Raw genomic sequence first — 15,698 nt, 5'->3', positions numbered from 1 at the left:
GATCATGAATTATTATTGTTGACAATTATCTATATGATAAATAAGTTGGGAGGAGAAACGTTAAGCCCCTATCTTTCTCTGTGTTCAATGAATTCTATTTGTTCTAAAAATATGCTTTGAGTGGTAGTGATACGTCTCCATCGTATCTATAATTTTTTATTGTTCCATGCTAATATTCTACAACTTTTACATACTTTTGGCAACTTTTATACTATTTTTTGGGACTACTATATTGATCCAGTGCCCAGTGCCAGTTCCTGTTTGTTGCATGTTTTTTGTTTCACAGAAAATCCATATCAAACGGAGTCCAAACGGGATAAAAACTTACGGAGATTTTTTGGAATATATGTGATTTTTGGGAAAAAGAATCAACGCGAGAAGATGCCCGAGGGGCCCACAAGGACGGAGGGCGCGCCCCTGGTCCTTGTGGCCACTCCGTATTGCGGTTGGTGCCCTTCTTCTGGCGCAAGAAAGCTAATATCTGGATAAAAATCGTGTTACAATTTCAGCCCACTCGGAGTTATGGATCTCCGGGAATTTAAGAAACGGTGAAAGGCCACAATCTGGGAGCGCAGAAACAGAAGGAAACAGAGAGAGAGATCCAATCTCGGAGGGGCTCTCGCCCCTCCGCCGCCATGGAAGCCAAGGACCAGAGGGGAAACCCTTCACCAATTTAGGGGGAAGCTCAAGGAAGAAGAAGAAGAAGGGGGGCTCTCTCCCCCTCTCTCCCGGTGGTGCCAGAATGCCGCCGGGGCCATCTACACCAACAACTTCGCCACCGTCATCACCAACTCTCTCCCCCTCTATGCGGCGGTGTAACACCTCTTCTCCCCGCTATAATCTCTACTTGAACATGGTGCTCAACGCTATATATTATTTCCCAACGATTTAAGGCTATCCTATGATGTTGGATTAGATCCGTTTTGTCCTATGGGTTAATTGATGATCGTGATTGGTTTGAGTTGCATGTTTTATTAATTGTGCTGTCCTATGGTGCTCTCTGTGTCGCACAAGCATGAGGGATCCCCGCTGTAGGGTTTGCAATATGTTCATGGTTTGCTTATTGTCTGCGTTGCGTGAGTGATAGAAACACAAACACGGATAAGTGGGTCATGGCGTATGGGAATAAAGAGGACTTGATACTTTAATGCTATGGTTGGGTTTTACCTTAATGATCTTTAGTAGTTGCGGATGCTTGCTAGAGTTCCAATCACAAGTGAATATGATCCAAGAAGAGAAAGTATGTTAGCTTATGCCTCTCCCTCATATAAAATTGCAATAATGATTACCGGTCTAGTTATCAATTGCCTAGGGACAAATAACTTTCTCGTGACAAAAAGCTCTCTACTAAAACTAACTTAGTTGTGTCTTTATCTAAACAGCCCTATCTTTTATTTATATGCTCTTTATTATCTTGCAAACCTAGCCTACAACACCTACAATGTACTTCTAGTTTCATACTTGTTCCAGGTAAAGCGAACGTTAAGCGTGCGTAGAGTTGTATCGGTGGTCGATAGAACTTGAGGGAATGTTTGTTCTACCTTTAGCTCCTCGTTGGGTTCAACACTCTTACTTATCGAAAGAGGCTACAACTGATCCCCTTTACTTGTGGGTTATAAAGACCTTTTTCTGGCGCCATTGCCAGGGAGCAATAGTGTGGGGTCAATATTCTCATGTGTGCTTGTTTGCTTTATCACTAAATAGATTTTATTTGCTGTTCTAAGTTGTTTTATATCTTTAGTTATGGATATGGAACACGAAATACCAAAAAAATAGGTGTACTTTCTATTCATGGAGATTGGGAACCTCCTAAAACCCGCGATGCTCATCATGTGAAATATATTATGCACTACTTTAATAATCCTGAGAAAGCCCCATTCAATTATATAATGGGAGACACGTTGGATCAACGTGAATACTTTAGGAATTATCGCTTGACTCAAACAGGGAAACTATAATGGGATCAAATTTATATGTTGCATTGGTATGCTTGAGATATGATTATACTTGTTGCTCTAGGATGAAGGCTCGACACCTACCCTTTTCATGTAAATTTAATGATAATAAAAAATTGGCTTCTTATGCTAATGGTACACTACTGCAGGATGGTCCAAACGCAACACTACGATCAGATCTCTTCGACGAAACTATGTGTGATGCTATAATCGCAAACGGTGGTGTAAAAAACCCGTCAAAAAGGTGCAAAACTTTTGCGATGACGGATGCAGTAAACACGGTTCAGATTTTAGTTGCGTGTGCGATGTAGGGCATACGGTTCAGTTCAATTAACTGTTTGGGATGAGGAGGAATAAAAGAAACGGGCAGCCAGATGAAGGCATGTGTGATATACATCATACGGTTCACTAGGATGAACTGTGTGTGATTAGGCAACACAATTGAAACGGTTCAACCGAACAAGATGTGTGTGATACGCGGCAAACAGGTCCACAATCAGAAATGTGTGCGAACACCAATAATAACATAGACGATTGCTGCTAAGAAGCCGTGTGATTTGCTCTGTCTACAGTAGAATAACATGTATATATATATAACTGAAATAAACATCGAATTACATAAGTGACTATACAGATCATTCGCACACACCTCAATGAACAATTGCATGCATTCTAAAGTAGGAGAAACGATCATCTAGTCATCTACTTCTTGTGATGCTCCCGCCACTGCTTTGTGGCTCCATCCCTTGTCTGGGGCAGGAAGAAGACACTTCCTCATGTCAATGATCCGCCTGTACATCTCGTAGCTTGTGTACGCGTCCATGGCCGCGCACTTGACATGTTGTTCATCCAGTCTCTCATGCCACACACTGTGCCAGGCGTTCTTGTCCTTATTGCTCTCATTCTTCATCTTCATGTAGTAGGGGTCGATGATGGCCGAGGCGAGGTCAACCAGGGAGTTCAGTTTGTTTTTGTCACTACCCCAGACCTTGTAGTTGTGCTGGATGTTGACAGGATCTGGCCATTTCAAGTCCGAAACCTTGAGCGCTTTTAGATCGTTGGTGGTGTCCACCGTAGCGAAACTGTAGTCAGAGCTGTTAATAAACCTAGAGAAATGCTCGCAAGGCCTTGTGGCAAGGTGGTAGTGGTAGACGAGGACGTCATGTCGCACGCACAACTGGGCGACGGCAACCTTCTGATCGTGCCCAGCACGACCGATGGTGTACTTGAGGTCGAAGCTGACCACTCGGTACTTGTCCTTGGCAAGGAACTGCTCCATACTTTGGATGGAGCTCTCCACTGAGACTGGATCATTCGTGTACACCATCGAGAGGGCCTGCCCCCTCACGTGGGTGTCCACTACGTGATGCGTGGTGAACTGCCCGCCGTTGTCATCGTCGGCCGCTGGGAGCGCCATTGGAGCCACGGGGAGCGCCATTGGAGCCGTTGGATGTCCTCTCTGTATGTGTCGTCGTGGGTGTGCTTATTGTGTCGTGTGACACGAGAGATATAAGGTAAATGGCCGCAGGAATAAATGGGGGCCAGGCGGCCTGGATTCTCTGCGCGTCCGCATGGCAGTTTTTGCAGCGGGTAACTGCATCGTCGCGCCGCGCCCGACGCAACCGCATGCACACGAACGTGCATGATCGTGCACCGGCCCCAAACACTGGCAGCGCGCATGGAGGGACAAGGGCAGAGCACCCGGAGGGACGCGAGAGCAGAGCGCGTGCGGCGGGACGCGAGCAGAGCGCACCGCGGCTGCCTGAACCGCAAGCAACCACACGCATAGAGCAGTTGAACACGTAGGAAATGGTCGCCTACAAGCCGGCCAACAGTTGCGTCGCTGCGTAGAGAGTGGCCGTGTGCTACCACCTCCATCTAGTCTATAGTCCCCTTTATATTCTGTGCCATACTTTGCCCTCAAATTTAATCCACAAAATGTTAATGCATGTTATAAAAATTATATAATTGGAAACTATGTTCAAATACGAATCCAACTATATAATATTTGGCGACATGCATTCGTATTTTATTAGTTAAATCATACTTATAAACCAGGACGGGGGTATAGTAGATCGCAAACGTTTTTTTATTAACCGTGTGTGTACGTGGCCTTTCGTCCTCCTCTCACACGTCTTGTCACCCCTCTGCTGCAGACGGCTTACATCGCAAGCTTGTGCAGCGCGCGGGGGCGTTCTTTTGGCCAAACGGTGGCGCCAATGAATCGTCGGTGAGCCCATTCCCACGCAACCTCGCAGGTTCCCGTGCAAGCTTCCCGCCCGACTCGGTGAAATCCCCCAAAATCCCAATGCTTACCAGCCTGCTATAAAAACCCTCACAGTCGGCAAGTCCTGCGTCGCATTCCCCCCCCTCTAGCTTATCTCGTCTGCTTCTCCCACAATCGCCAATGGCACCGGTCCGTCGTCATCGCTCAGCCACTCCGCTGTCATCAGAGGACAGCTCCAGCTGGGAGGCTACACCGCGGTGGCGGCGCAGTCCCCAGCGTAGTGTAGTGCGCGTGGCATCCCTGTTGGGTGTGCGCGGAACACCCACCACATGCTCCGCCGCCGGTGCCCGTCGGTAGCTGTTGCCGGCCGCCGTTGCCGCCACACCACCGTCGAAAGCCAGGGCCATCGCCCGCTCCGCCGCCGCGGCCCGAAGGCGGGAGGTGGCCGTCGTGGTCGCCACCCCACTGCTGGCCACTATGGCCATCACCCGCTCCGCCACCGCGGCCCGAAGGCGGGAGGTGGTGGTCGTGGCCGCCACCCCATCATTGACCGCCGTGGCCGCCAACCCACCGTCTACCGCCAGGGTCATCACCCGCTCCGCCACCGCTGCCCGAAGGTGGGAGGCGGAGGTGGATGCCCACACGTGCGTCAGCAACCTTGCGTGCTACATCAAGTTCCTGCGAGAGGAGTAGGAGCGCCTCGTCGAGCATGCAAAGAGCCTTACCGCCGACGTGGCCGCGGCACACGCTGCCTCAGAGGCGAGGAATCAGGAGATCTACAAGGAGAACCACCGCTTTGAGAGGGGTCATCTGGAGCGTTAGAGGGCATTCGAGGTGAGCGTCGCTGAAGCTGCAACAGCGGCAGGCACCGTATTGCGGTTGCCCAGCTCGTCGGTAGGATCCTCCTCCTCCGCCTCTTACTGAGCGTGCTCGACAGAGAAGAGGCAGCCGGAAGTAGTACAAAGCCCCTCCGCAGTAGTAGTATTTAGGGGCTATTTTGTTCTGTTCATCTGACTATAGATGTGGTGGAACTGTACAACGTACTTAAAATTAGCTAGTATATATAGTTGAACTAGCTATTTTAGTACGTGGTTGGCAACAATTGGGGAAAAGTTTGGTCGGTTCAGCTATCGAGTTGAACTGTTTGTATAAATTAAGAATGACTGCTTAATCTATGAATGGAATCTATGCTTAATTATTGAATTTTAGTTGCAAAAATTAGATACTGCTAGTGATTTTTAGCTTCATATTTTGACAAATCGCAGTGTTACAAGGTTGACAAATGGCAATGTTACTAGATCAACAAATGTCAATCTTTCCAGTTTCACAAATGGCAACATACCCAATATGACAGATGCAAATGTTATCAAATTGTTTGTAAGTGGTTGCACACGGGTCATCCAAAAGAACCGTTTGCATTGAAGAGATGCACAAATCCTGCTCTCACTTTGCATCATGTCGTCCCGGGATCGACGGGCAGGGCGCGAGAGGACGGCAGCTGGCGGCGCTGAGAGGTAGCGTTCGACGCTGGCGTCCCATACCGCTGAGGGGGGCGCGCGCACAAAGGGAAGGCGGGCGGCCATGGAAGTCAAAGGGCTCGCTTCCTAGTGAGCCTGCGCAGCGTATAGCTCACACGCTTCCGAGTGAGCCTACGCATTCGAGGACAGCTTGCACGTCTCTCGGTCAGCCTGCGCACCGGATTGCCATTAAAACCAAGACATGTGGCGTCACGTGAATGGTTAAGAGAAAGCACACGGTTTGAATTATACAAACATTTGAGATATTAAAGTGGTAGCTATTTTTTCAAAATGCCTTTGTTGGCTGTCATTATTCGAGTGCGCCTTCTCCCCAAATGGAGACGAAAGATACCACAACATGTCGGGTGCCATTTCATGATAGCATGCCAAGTTTCATGAATTTTAGACGAGTTTTGGATTTACTAGAATTTAAAAACCAAGTATCTCAATGTTTTGCCGGCAATCAACGGTGCCCTGGTGTTTGAAATTCATTCCCATTTCTTGCATGGGACCTAAGCATGCACCCAAGGACACAGATTTGATTTTTCAACCAATTTATATGCACTGGAGCATGTGCATGCAGTTCAAATTTGAATTATGCACATAAATGCATTGAAAACTCAGTTAATGCATAAAAATGTCCAAACAAACCCCGAAAAATCACAAAAATTGACACAACACTCCTGTTGTTCTATGTTGACACGAGAAATTTTTTGAAAGCAATAAGAGGCAATGGATATCATTTCATCCCCAAAGGTGGGGCGTTCCCTACAGAAACCATCATGCTTGTTGTGAGAGACTCTGGTTTGTGAGAAGCATATACCCAAATGAGACAAAAAATATTCCACGGCATGTTGATGTCGCTCCATGATAGCATGCCAAGTTTCATGAATTTCAGACGAGTTTTTGATTTACTAGAATTTAAAAACCAGGTATCTCAATGTTTTGCTGGCAATCAATGGTTCCCTGGTGTTTGAAATTCATTACCATTTCTTGCATGGGACCTAAGCATGCACCCATGGACACAGATATGATTTTTCAACCAATTTATATGCACTGGAGCATGTGCATGTAGTTCAAATTTGAATTATGCACATAAATGCATTGAAAACTCAGTTAATGCATAAAAATGTCCAAACGAACGCCGAAAAAACAAAAAAAATTGACACAACACTCCAGTTGTTCTATGTTGATACGAGAATTTTTTTGAAAGCAATAAGAGGCAATGGATATCGTTTCGTCCCCAAAGGTGGGACGTTCCCTACCAAAATCATCATGCTTGTTGTGAGAAGCTCTGGTTTGTGAGAAGCATATATCCAAACCTGCCCCAAAAGGGACAAAAATTTTACCACGGCATGTTGAGGCCGCTCCATGATAGCATGCCAAGTTTCATGAATTTCAGACGAGTTTTGAATTTACTAGAATTTAAAAACAAGGTATCTCAATGTTTGCAGCCGAGTGACAGTGGCAGGGAGTTTGACATTCATTCCCATTTCTTGCATGGGACCTAAGCAGGAAACCAAGGACACACATTTGAATTTTCAACTAATTTATATGCATTAGAGCATGTGCGTGTAGTTCAAATTTGAATTATGCACATGAATGCATAGAAAACTCAGTTAATGTATAAAAATGTCCAAGCGAACCGCGAAAAATCCCAAAACTTGACACAACACTCCTGTTGTTCTATGTTGACACTAGGAAAAAAATGAAATTGAAAAGAGGCAACGGATATCGTTTCGTCCAGAAAGGTGAAATGTTCCCTACCGAAACCATCACACTTGTTGTGAGAAGCTCTGGTTTATGAGAAGCTTATACCCAAACCTACCCCAAATGAGGCAAAAAAATTACCACTGCATGTTGATGCCGCTCCAAGATAGCATGCGAAGTTTCATGAATTTCGGACGAATTTTGGATTTACTATAATTACAAAAGCAAGTACGCCGACGTTTGCCGGAGAGCCACGGTGTCGTGTCGTTCGAATTTCATCCCCATTTCTTGCATGGGACATAAGCATAAACCCATGGACACGTATATGATTTTTTTTTGACTGGGAACTGTAGGGGAAACCCCCACAGCATATCAAAACTTTATTGATAAAAAGAGAGCCAGTACAAGCATAATGGGGGATTACAAGAGGTAATCAAAGTAAGCTAGGGGAAGAAGGAGAACTAACACGTATATGATTTTACAACCCATGTTGGTGCACCGGAGCATGTGCATGTAGTTTAATTTTGAATCGTGCACCTGAAATGGCTAGAAAACCAATTTAATGTATAAAATGTTCAAACGAACCCTGAATAATTCCAATTCTTTTACGACAAACATATAATTGCATGTTCACTGCAGATAAAAGGTCTAGCAATTCAAACACCGTCCATTGCCGTTGTGACCCCATTATGTAATTCAAATCAAGATGAAAAATCAAGTAGATCGCACATAGTTTATTATCACCAACCGTGTGAGATGCAGCACAAAATATCCTGGAGCATCGTCGGTGTATATATAGTACGCCTATGGCTTACATGAGAAGGTGCGTCAGCTACAGTCCACAGCCGGCGTCTCAAGCACACTAGCTCGCTCCCCAAATATCATTTCACTGTTCAATCGTCGCCGGTGAAAGATGGGCACGTGGACCCGCGTCATGAGGGCAACTTCGGTGGCCCACTCCGGCGAGATGCTTGCCGAGTATGGTGCGATGGATGCCATGGAGCCCCTTCCCCAGGAGACCGACGGGCGCGAGCTGGACATGGAGGCGGCGGCGGAGATCGACGAGCACCAGCCGTAGTACTAGTACTCTTTGTTTTGTTTAATTAAGAGCGCTGGTCTTTAATTTGTTAGAGTAATGTTTAGGTCAGCTAGCTCTGTTTAATTACTAAACTTGCTCAATTAAGAAGTGTGGGTGTGCTATAGTCTCCTTTGTGTACCCTAATTATGCAATGACATGGATGACCATTGTAACCATGGAAATTCGAACCAAAAAATTTGACCTTCAAACTCATCACACACGGGTTAAGCCATCTGAATCTTTTGTGATGTTCACATATCGTACATAGTTCTGAATAAGGGACCATGTTTGATGACACTTTGCGCGCCAATTTTTTCGCTGAAGTGATTCCAATTTTTCGGCTTCCTTGGAAATATCTACCTCCCCGCCCCCTCCCCCTTACCAAAAGCCACATTTCCCTTGTTTCTGCCTTCCTTTCCAAGTTGAAACCTTCACTCCTTGCTTGCAGCGCCTCCTCCTCGCCAGCGACCCTCCTTCATGCTGCTCGGCCTCGTCTATCCAGGCAGGTAATCCACACCCGACCCCCATCCTCCTCCTCCTTCCACATCCCACTTGCCCCGACCGCCGGCGCGAGGGCGACACCTTCCACCCAAATCACCGACCCCTCCACCAAATAAGCACCGCCCTAAGCCATGGTGCACGCAGTTTAGCCAGGATCTCAAGGAGCATTTGGCAGCGGAGAAGCAAATCGCGCCCGCACGCGCAGATGAGGTCGCGATGGCTGCCATTCGTGCCGACCCCCAGATCTTGGAGGAGCACCTTGCCATTTGCTAGCTACGCTGGTTAAGCATGCTCGGTTTACCCATTGCGTGTGCTGCTCCTGCCTTTCCTTCACAATTTCTAGTGAATTGTGCTATCTAATTTTACCGTGCAATCTGTTGCTCTAGTGTATATGTTCTATATGTCGTGCAGTGTGGTGCTCACTTATTAACTGCTTTGTTAATTAGTAGTCATCTTCAGTTGACTATTTGGTTCAATTCCGCAAATGTGATGTTCAATTCTTCACGCTGCAATTTTGTATTGTCTTCCATGTGAGAAATAAATCGAATTTATCTTTACAAAATACATGAGAAACGAATACAATTGCTATATTTCCAAGTTGTCAAGCATGCTTGGTTTCGTTATACATTGTGCAATGTGGTGCTCAGTTAACGTTTGGTTCATTTGTGTTGTGGTGTTTAGTTAACTATTTGGTTCAATTCTGCAATGCGATGTTCAATAGTTGTGGGTGCATTCTGTTATTGTATACCATGTGAGGAATAAATTGAATTTGGATGTAGTAAATACATGAGAAACAAATACAATTGCTATATTTCCAAGTTGTTAAGCATGCTTGGTTTGTTAACTGTCTGATCTTCTATTAGGAGTATGTTATATTGTGCAATGTGATGCTCAATTAATTTTTGGTTCATTTGTTGTGGTATTTACTTAACTGCAAGGTTTAATTCTGCAATGCGATGTCCAATTGTTGTGGCTACATTCTGTTATTGTATACCATGTGAGGAATAAATCGAATTTGGCTGCCCTTAATACATGACAAACATATACAAGTGCTATATTTCCTAGTTCTTAATCATGCTTGGTTTGGATAAATGGGTTTTCCATGTGGCGTGAATTAATCCGATGAATCTGCAATGTGCTTATTTTTCATCAACATATTTTACTGATAGCATGCGAACCCTTACTTAACCTGATGACTAACTACCTTATATGTGTTGCAGGGAAACAATGGGAAGCACTGAGGTTTACAATCGAGGTTAGCACGTGCATGGTCCGTTGTCTAATAGCACATTACTATGCAATTGCAGGAACCATTCTAATATTTAGGTTTTTAACAATTTGGTCTTGCACATGTAGGTCCTACTGTTAGAGGTTTTGACCCACTGTTCGACCCTTTGTGCATATGGGGAAATGATTTGTCCATGAATATCAATCAAATCAAGAAACTCAGAAAGATTGTTAGGATAAATAAATTAGCGACAAAAAACAACAAGATCTTTGTCTGCACAATGAAGAAGACATCAGTTCACTACAAGATGGTAGTAACTATTATACCTTTCCTTTTTTTATTCCGTTGCCCCATTTCCAATATAGAGAAGATATTTATGCACATCCTTGTTTTCAGGCCTTTCCAAAGCAGTTCACTGATGATTATCTCTCAGACCACCTCTATGGTCAGGAGGCGAGGAAGGTTACATACAACACCCACGGTTCGATATTGAAGTGTTCCTGAAGAGGACGAAGGACGGACGGTCAATCATCCACAGGCACTGGCCTAAAGTTGCAAAGACCTTCAACATGAATGAAGGCTCAATATTCACCTTCCGCTTCACCAGTTTTCCAGATGAGATGCATCTGTCTATATACCATCTATGATACTAATTTTGCAAGGTTCTACATGTTGCATGTGAAACTTGGTGTTGGTGCAGTTGTGTAATGGGGTAGCTGAGTGCTGAAGCTATATCATGTTGTACTCTGATGTATTTCAATTATGAAGTTCTGCTTCCTTTATATGGAAATGAAATATATTATGTGCTTAATATGAATGTCAATTAGATTAATAAATGGATTATTAATAATAGGGCAATTAGCCTGCTAATGGTGAATTAGCCTGCTAATTGGGTTTTGCTATTGCAAACGGTTATTGAAAAAATACCGTGGGCGATAACCTCAGGCAATGCACACAGTTTCTAGGAATAAACCGTGTTGGATCAATGAACAATCACACACGACTTTCTCTTGAAAACTGTTTGCGTAGGCCACCTTGCGCAAACGTTTACCACATAAAAACTGTGTGTGATGGACAGCCTTTGCCGCACAGTTTCTCCTACGGACCATGTGTGATGCATTCAATAACGCAAACGATTTAACGGGAAAAATTATGTGTGATGTACCTGTGAACGGAAACATTTTCCTTGGAGCGACTGTGTGGGATGTACATACGAATGGAAACGTTTAGCGAGGACTGACTGTGTGGGATGTACTTGCGACCGGAAACAATTTCGCCTGTATAATTGTATTTTTTTAGCTCTACTGTACGAATTTCCGTATTTGAGCGCTCGCCGGTCGCACACGACCTCATTTTGCCGAGCGTGTGTGTCAGGAGGGCATATCCCTGACGTTTTCTGGGTCGTGTGGGAAGGACCCCCCTATCGCCCACACTCACTAGGTGACGGCTCCAAATGCCGTCGCGGAAAGGGGTTAAAAACCGTTTGTATAGCACCGACGCGTACTAGTGGTATATATGATTACTATGATGTGGAACGAATAGAAGAATTTGTTGCTTTTAAGGGTGCTTGTGAAATTAAATGTTTGTTTGAAGAGTATGAAAATTATGATGATGCTGTTTACAGATCTGAAAATCTTGCTATACTTAAATATTGCTATTTGAATTATAAATACAATGCCGATATTGATGTATTTATTGAGAAGGTCTCCGATGTCCAAGAAGAGACTAATATTTTGCTGAAAACTATAGAAGAAGAAATTGATGACACTGTGAGCTCATTAGATGAAAAAGATGAGGAGGAGAGCGAAGTACAAAAGGAGGAATAGCGGATTGATCACCCGTGCCCACCTTCTAATGAGAGTAACTCTTTATCCCATACGTTGTTTAATTTCCCTTCGAGCGTACCGAAGGATGATTGCTACGATCCCTTTGATTTGTTTGAAATATCCCTTTTTGATGAAACTGATGCTTGCTATGCTTGTGGTCATGATGCCAATATGAATTATGCTTATGGAGATGAACTTGCTATAGTTCCTTATGTTAAACATGACATTGTTGCTACTGCACCCACACATCATAGTACTATTATCTTTTTGAATTCTCCCAACTACACTATATCGGACAAGTTTGCGCTTATTAAGGATTATATTGATGGGTTTCGTTTTACTATTGCACATGGTGATTTTGATAAATATAATATGCATGTGCTTGCTGCTCCTACTTGCAATTATTATGAGAGGGGAACTACATCTCCGCCTCTCTATGTTTCCAATACGATAAAATTGCAAGAAATCGTTTATACTATGCATTGGCCTTTACTTTGTGTGCATGAATTGTTCTTTTATGACATGCCAATGCATAGGAAGAGAGTTATACTTCGATGTTGCATGATACATGTTACTTTGTGCTTACTACTAAATCACAAATCATTGTTAATTAAAATTGGCTTTGATATACCTTGGGATCCGGGTGGATCCATTACTTGAGCACTTTATGCCTAGCTTAATGCCTTTAAAGAAAGCGCTGCCAGGGAGACAACCCGGAAGTTTTAAAGAGTCATTTAGTTCTATTGAGTGCTTTTACAAAGTTTAAAACAAAAAAATATAGAGGGGAACTTAAAAACTTTTTCACAAAAGAGAAGCGATTGGAAGTTATGCATTGGAGAAGTGAGGGTCGACCTTGAACACTTGTGTTCATGCTCATGGAAACAATGTAGAATTTTTCATGAAGATTCTCACAAAAATAATTATCCCCTTGTACAATTCCATTGTATTATAAAAATAATGTGCCAAGATTTGCCTTTAGGATGATTAGATTGCTTGTTTGGTTTGTGCGGTGCAAAAACAGAAACTTTGGCTGTAGTGCGTGATTTTACATTTTTTTTACTGGAAAGTCAAACGCTTCTGAAACTTTTTGCATAGTACTTGTATACAAATTTTTTATTTTGTCCTAATTTTTCAGAATTTTGGAGTTACATAAGTATGGTTGATGTTCAGATTACTACAGACTGTCCTCTTTAAGACAGATTCTATTTTTGATGCATTGCTTTGCTGTCAAAACTATTGATTTTATCGGTGGTATAAGCCATAGAGAAGTTATAATACAGTAGCTACAATGCAAAAATAAAGTATGAATGAGTTTGCAACAGTACTTGAATTGGTGACTTGTTTTATTATACTAACGGATCTCACGAGGGTTTTGTTAAGTTTTGTGTGATTGAAGTTTTCAAGTTTTGGGTGAGATCACGATGGATGAAGGAATAGGGAGTGGCAAGATCCTAAGCTTGGGGATGCCCAAGGCACCCCAAGGTAATATTCAAGGAGTCCCAAGAAACTAAGCTTGGGGATGCCCCGGAAGGCATCCCCTCTTTCTTCTAACGATCATCGGTAATTTTACTTGGAGCTATATTTTTATTCATCACATGATATGCGTAAATCTTGGAGCGTCGTGTGCCCTTTTATTTTTCTTTTAGTAATGCATCATGCTGGTACGAGATATTCCTTGGTTGATTTATAGAATGCTCTTTGCACACTTATATCTTTTGAGTATGGCTTTATAGAATGCTTCATGTGCTTCATTTATATCATTTGAAGTTTGGATTGCCTGTTTCTCTACACCTAGAAAACCGCCATTTGTAGAATGCTCTTTTGCTTCACTTATATTTGTTAGAGCGTGGGCATATCTTTTGTAAAAATTATTAAACTCTCATGCTTCACTTATATCTATTTAGAGAGTTGAAAGGAATTGGTTATTCACATGGTTAGTCATAAAATCCTACATAAAACTTGTAGATCACTGAATATGATATGTTTGATTCCTTGCAATAGTTTTGCGATATAAAGATGGTGATATTAGAGTCATGCTAGTTAGTAATTGTGGATTGGTAGAAATACTTGTGTTGAGGTTTGTGATTCCCGAAGCATGCACGTATGGTGAACCGTTATGTGATGAAGTCGGAGCATGATTTATTTTCTGATTGTCTTCCTTATGAGTGGCGGTCGGGGACGAGCGATGGTCTTTTCCTACCAATATATTCCCCTAGGAGCATTCGCATAGTATTTTGTTTCGATAACTAATAAATTTTTGCAATAAGTATGTGAGTTCTTTATGAATAATGTTGAGTCCATGGATTATACACACTCTCACCCTTCCATCATTGCTAGCCTCTTCGGTATCGTGCATTGCCCTTTATCACCTCGAGAGTTGGTGCAAACTTTGCCGGTGCATCCAAACCCCGTGATATGATACGCTCTATCACACATAAGCCTCCTTATATCTTCCTCAAAATAGACACCATACCTACCTATCATGGCATTTCCATAGCCATTCTGAGATATATTGCCATGCAACTTCCATCATCATCATATACATGACTTGAGCGTTCATTGTCATATTGCATTGCATGATCGTAAGATAGCTAGCATGATATTTCCATGGCTTATCCATTTTTTGATATCTTTGCTATGCTAGATCATTGCACATCCTGGTACACTGCCGGAGGCATTCATATAGAGTCATATCTTTGTTCTAGTGTCGAGTTGTAATATTGAGTTGTAAGTAAATAAAAGTGTGATGATCATGATTATTAGAGCATTGTCCCAGTGAGGAAAGGATGATGGAGACTATGATTCCATCACAAGTCGGGATGAGACTCCGGACAAAAAATAAAAAATAAAAAAATTGAAAAAAGAAGCCAAAAAAAGGAGAGGGCCCAAAAAAATGAGAGAAAAAGAGAGAAGGGGCAATGCTACTTTCCTTTTTACCACACTTGTGCTTCAAAGTAGCACCATGTTCTTCATAGAGAGAGTCTCCTATGTTGTCACTTTCATATACTAGTGGGAATTTTTCATTATAGAACTTGGCTTGTATATTCCGATGATGGGCTTCCTCAAATGCCCGAGGTCTTCATGAGCAAGCAAGTTGGACGCACACCCACTTAGTTTTCAGTTTGAGCTTTCATACACTTATAGCTCTAGTGCATCCGTTGCATGGCAATCCCTACTCCTCACATTGACATCAATTGATGGGCATCTCCATAGCCTGTTGATTAGCCGCGTCGATGTGAGACTTTCTCCTTTTGGTCTTCTCCACACAACCTCCACCATCATATTCTATTCCACCTATAGTGCTATATCCATGGCTCACGCTCATGTATTGCGTGAAAGTTGAAAGAGCTTGAGAACATTAAAATTGCGAAACAATTGCTTGGCTTGTCAGCGGGGTTGTGCATGATGAAATACTTTGTGTGATGAAGATGGAGCATAGCCATACTATATGATTTTGTAGGGATAACTTTCTTTGGCTATGTTATTTTGAGAAAGACATGATTGCTTTATTAGTATGCTTGAAGTATTATTGTCTTAATGTCAAATGATAGACTATTGCTTTGAATCACTCGTGTCTTAATATTCATGCCATGATTAGGTTATATGATCAAGATTATGCTAGGTAGCATTCCACATCAAAAATTAACTTTTTTATC

This window comes from Aegilops tauschii, chromosome 1 (genome assembly GCF_002575655.3).
Source record: "Aegilops tauschii subsp. strangulata cultivar AL8/78 chromosome 1, Aet v6.0, whole genome shotgun sequence".
Classification (NCBI taxonomy): domain Eukaryota; kingdom Viridiplantae; phylum Streptophyta; class Magnoliopsida; order Poales; family Poaceae; genus Aegilops; species Aegilops tauschii.
Note: the sequence above shows the minus strand (reverse complement) of the source record.